The sequence below is a fragment of the Canis lupus genome, chromosome 11, assembly GCF_011100685.1.
Source record: "Canis lupus familiaris isolate Mischka breed German Shepherd chromosome 11, alternate assembly UU_Cfam_GSD_1.0, whole genome shotgun sequence".
Lineage (NCBI taxonomy): Eukaryota > Metazoa > Chordata > Mammalia > Carnivora > Canidae > Canis > Canis lupus.
Window position 1 is genome coordinate 41,035,331 of NC_049232.1, and position 6,000 is coordinate 41,041,330.

The window sequence follows — 6,000 nt, forward strand, 5'->3', positions numbered from 1 at the left end:
TTTTAGTTTATTTACGATAGTCACAGAGAGAGAGAGAGAGGCAGAGACATAGGCAGAGGGAGAAGCAGGCTCCATGCACCAGGAGCCCGACGTGGGATTCGATCCCGGGTCTCCAGGATCGTGCCCTGAGCCAAAGGCAGGCGCTAAACCACTGCGCCACCCAGGGATCCCCCATTTTATTTATTTATAAAAAGATTGTATTTATTTTTTCATGAGAGACACAGAGAGATAGAGAGAGGCAGAGACACAGGCAGAGGGGGAAGCAGGCTCCATGCAGGGAGCCTGACGTGGGACTCGATTCCGGGTCTCCAGGACCAGGCCTTGGGCTGAAGGCGGCACTAAACCGCTGAGCCACCTGGGCTGCCCAATTGAAACATTTTAAATTCTTGGGTCTATTTAAAAAACAACATTGATTTTTGCAGACTAGCTTTTGTCTGTATCTAGCAGGCATTTCCTAAAATTATAACCAAGAGTTCAAAAATTCAGTGAAAAGCACATTGCTTCTAACAATCTGAGATAAATAATATTAAGAGTATAAAAGGAGTAACAGAGTGGGCTAAGTGAATAGAATTTTAGAAAGTATTTACTCCTTTAGGACTCATAATTGCAGTATTTTGCCAATAAATCTCTAAAATTTTCACGACATCTGTATTAAAGATCATGCTCCTGAATTAGTGAATCCTAAAAGGCAAAATTAAGCTAAGTCATGAACTTCCAAAATTTGAAGCAGTGCAGACTTGAAATTAATATATCCCCACGTTCAGGAAAATGATACAATAACTGTTTTCTGTGTTACCAGAATAACATTTGTTTTTTTCCTCAGTCAGTACCTATTAGAATTTCAATTGTAGTGATGAAATATTCTATAATTTACAGGGTGGCAATTTCGAAACCTTCCCATAAAGTCAGTATTCCAACATCTTTTAAACTCCTAACTAATGAAGCACAACACTTCCATAGAAATAGTTAAACAAATCTAAGAATGGCTGGATACATTAATGCCAAACTATAGAGGAGCCAGTAGAAAAGGAAATACACACCAAAGTCATTCATAGAGAAAGGGCAGAAAACTCTCGGACTGGTGAGAGAAATCATGGTGTAACATATTTTGCCTGGGCAAGCAAGGTCAGCTCTGGGTTGATCCTCAGTAAGCGAAGTGAATGTTTATTTTTAAAGGTGCCCATTCTGAGCACTGGGGTGCATTTTTCCAGGATTTTTTATAAAATGCATGCATAAAAGGCACCTGTTTTGACAAATACACCACTTGTTTGTACTCATATACAAGTATGGCTTGGCACTTGGCACTTCTTGAAAAGGAAGTTCTGCTTTCAAAAAATACTGTGGTATATAAACAAGGACTTTTAGGAGGTAGGGGCTGGATCAGGATAGAACAGTCACTTTGCTATGTTCTAATCATAGGTATAGATATGTTCTAATATGTTATAGGTATGTTCACTATGTTCTAATCATAGGTATAGATACTGCCCAAGCCAAGTGAAAGCTGAAAAATCTTCAAGATATTAAATTAGAAGAAAAAATAGCAGAGATACTGTGGATTGCAATTCAAATGGAGGAAGAACCACAGGATCTTAAGATGTAAAGGTTCAAATGGAGTTCAAGGTTCTAAATAAAATTGTTAATGACCCCAGAAAATACAAAGACTCTAATGGTAGTAGACTCAAAGGATAAACACATGATGTATTGAAGAATGACTCCTAGAACGTGTGAACTGTTCTGTTTTTCACTAATCAAGCACAAAACTATCGAACATACAGTTTCAGAAGAACAAAAATGGTACGAACATAGACAAAAAGGAGTAGGAGTTCATGTAACCACCAAAATTACATTTGTGACAAGATCCATTGTAGGAAATCCATTTTCCATCATGACCTGTTATGCAATATGTATATAACTAAAACGAAAGTATTACAAAGCAATATTTATTACTACGTGCAATGCACTCTGTTGTTTTTCTACTTCTTTTCTTGAATAATGTTCATGGTGATCCACAAAATTGGTTTCATGATACACTAATGGGTCAGACCCACATTGTCTGAGGACTGTCAAATACTGTGCAGTCACTGCCTTTATCTCTTGTCTGACGCAGCCAATACTAATGGACCACAGCACTCTAACTGATGAGTTTGGCCAGCCCTGAGCACTCTTGTCAAACCAGCATTCTAGGCAACAACTATCAACCGGAGTTGGGAAAAAGACATGACACAGTCACTAAGCTCCAAGGGGACAGATGCAGAGCTAGAGTGGCTGTTTTTGTTATTTGCTCTCTTTGTATACTTAGTGCTTACTTAGTGTCCAGCACACAGTAGGCACTCAACTATCAAAAGGCTGAATCCGTAAATGGCCACCAAGAGTAGAGGATAAGCTTTGGCTCCTAAGGTTCCTCTGTGAATCTTTTCTTTCCCACGCTTTGCTTTGTTGCTGTTTTTAGAAGCAAAGCTTTCAAGATTTCAATGGCTTTGAGTACCGTATGTATCCTCTCTGCCTTCCACACCCCATCTTGTAATAAGAGTTATCTGAACTGGGGTACTTGATAATATCTCTGTTACTCTCAAAGACAATTGGTTTATACTTAAAGAATTACCGAAAAGGATTATGGAGTTCAAACCATGGTAGATAGAGTTCCTTGAAAAACTGGTCCTGGAAGGACCTGGGCTGGATATTGGGTATATATTCTTTCCTTTCAACCCTTCAACAATATGCTTCATATCATTATCCCATCCTATTGATGAGGAACCAAACCCTTAGAAAAAAAAAAAAAAAGGTGAGGTCACTCAGTTAGTAAATGTTTGGCAGAGCCAGGATTTAAACCTAGGTATTTCACTGCTGTTTTTATTATACCTCGGTTGTTCCTGAAAAATCGCATATTAAATTACAAAGAAACAATTACCAGAAGCCTTGAATCCATTTGTAGTGTGTGAATTTAACAGGTTATCACACTGGAAAAATAAAACCCAGTACTTCATCATATAACTTTATTTTTTCTTCACAAAATCTTTGTTATTCACTGTTGGGTATGTTTTCCTTGGCAGCAGTTAATCTTGGCTCAGACATAACTTCTTACTGTAGAGTAATTCAAATGTGTTAAGTCCTCTACTACACACAAAAAAAACAAGACTCTGTGTGTTTATGGGCATCAGGTCCAAGGGAAGTATAAAATGGAAACAATATATGAATTAGGTGTGTGTGTACAGGGGAGTTATAAAAAGTTGCAGGCAAAAGCAACACTGGCCTCTTGGCTCTCTCTCACCAGAAGCAGTGTACGGAAATGGAGTGGAAGAGAACAGCATGGGTCAAGTTCAATTCACATCCACCCCCATATAAGTATACGCAACCTCACACAGTCACAGAACGCGCAATGTGTAATTTGCCCAATCATGATCATGAGTCACTGTAAAAGCTACTAAGAAGGTCAGCTGGGAAAGTATATTTCTGCTGCAACGTTTACAGCAGTTGTTTTCAACTAGGGGCAATTTAGGGGGCATTTGGCAATGTCAGCAGACATTTTTAGTTGGCACAACTTGGTATAGGCCAAGGATGCTGTTAAACATTGTACAATGCACAGGGTGGCTGCCCTGCATAGGACAAATTAGGTGGCCAAAATGTCAACAGTGATGAAGCTAAGAAACCCTGGTTTGCAGTGTGATGCAACTGCCTCAGTGATACAACTTCTTTACTCCACCTGCCTCTCTGACTTTTGTCTCCTCACCTGCAAAACAGCAATGATTATAGAACCTGCTTCACTGGGTTGTTGTGACGATTAAGTCTTATTATGTAAAGCACTTAGAACAGTGCCTGTGACATAGTAGTAAATGCTCAGTAAATGCTGTTGTTACCATCACTATCACTAAAGCTCACTACTGTGCAGGGCAAGATTTCCCAAAGTATTCTGGGAATTCTGGAGAGGAGAGGAGAAAAAGGATTCTGTAGTCAAATAAACTTAAAAAAATGGTAGATTATCATCAGACATGTTTCTTTATTGCAGAACTTCTCAGAATCTTTATTAGGTAAAAATATATGGTATGCAGAATTTTCACAACTAATGCACTCAAGAATCCTATGCCGAATCTTGCAGGATCGAACACACTTTAAGGAAAGGCCAGTGTGGTGAAAGGGTGGTGGACTGAGACAGGAATTAGCTCTTGAGTCTACCACTTACCCACTCTGAAAGCTGGGTAAGTCCCTTGACTTTTCTTGGCCTTTGTGATGACCAACACAAGACAGAATTTGGGCCTTTCCAGTTCTGAAAGGCTCTGATTCACTCATGTGCCTGCATAATGAATATCATTAGTAGATCTCCAAGTTCTGCATTATCAGATGACTGAGACATCATAATTAAATCAAGCACTGTGACAAAACCCAGGACAATCATGTCTTACCAAATCTTTGTTTTTGAAGGAGCTCAGATATCCAATATAAGAAATCAAGATGAAAAGGTGAATGCAGCCTAATTTTTTAAACAGAAAACAGGGATGGCAAAAAAGAATATGGATGCAATAAAAAAAAGTTTTGGGGCACCTGGGTGACTCAGTGGTTGAGCACCTGCCTTCGGCTCAAGGCGTGATCCTGGGGTTCTAGGATCAAGTGCCGCATCGGACTCCCTGAAGGGAGCCTGCTTCTCTGTTTCTCTCATAAATAAATAAATAAAATCTTTTAAAAAAAAACAGTCTCAACCACTCAACCTATACAGCCATATAATTTATTAACTCAAATTAGGTGCTAACTAAAATCAGCAAATGATATGACAAGACAGTATTGCTATCTCAAGGAATTCAAACTCTACATGAGGAAGAAGATGAAAATATATAGGGCACCCTGTAGGTTTTCTGACAGATGTTTATACAAAGACCCATGGGAGTAATCTTAGGTGTTGCCACTTTTTTAGAAGTCAAATGTACGACAGCAAAAACACAAAATAAAATTTAAAAATGAAATGTCAACATCTATCTTCTTGTTTGGGTTTCTAGCTGCACATTCTTACTGCCTGCTGTTCAGATGTCATCTGCAGGTGTTAGGAAGCACTGAAACTGAAGGGTGTGTATGTGGTGCGTCATGCACTGTGATCTTCACCCCTCTGGGTCCACTGCACAGGCTGGCCTGAATCCACCATGCATGACAGAGGTGGCCCTGGATGAAGAGATCTGTGCCTTGTATTGTCCAGGGCACTGTTTCATTATATTATAACTTTAAGCTATTTTAACTTGTATAACTGGAATTTCTCACTCTGGAGTATACTATCAGCTGTAGCTATATGAGTAGCCAGTGTACCAGTAATCCTTCTTTTGTTAACAGTATCTGGGGATACTGGTAGGCCCCCTGTCAGAAGAACAACTTAAAAAAAAAAACCTCCAAACTTTTTTTTGCATCTATGGACCTCTTCTCACATAAAATGCATAAAATAAAGTATACCAGGTTATAAAGGAAACCGATTACATTGAAATATCTATATATTAAAATGCATATTTTAGTACATAAAATACCATATTAAATAACATATTATGTGATTCTTTTTTTAAAAGATTTTATTTATTTATTCATGAAAGACAGAGAGAGAGGCAGAGACACAGGCAGAGGGAGAAGCAGGCTCCACACAGGAAGCCCGATGCGGGACTCGATCCTGAGACTCCAGGACCATGCCCTGGGCCAAAGGCAAGTGCCAACCCACTGAGCCATCCAGAGATCCCCATATTGTGTGATTCTTAACATATTAAATAACAGATCTAGTAGTGTGTCTAATAATTAACATTATGTCAAAGCTGTGTCACACATAGATGATATTTCTAAACGTGTGTATATATAATGTGATATAAGGTACCTGTGATATTTACTGGTGATAAAATCACAGGTCCTGCTAAAATATTATTGTAACTTGTTGTCTCCACTCATCATTGAAGGAAACATTAAATTTTAATTAGAGGTTAGTGCAAATAACATGCAAACACATTGCTATTTTGCATCCAAGTTCATGATCCTCTGAATTCT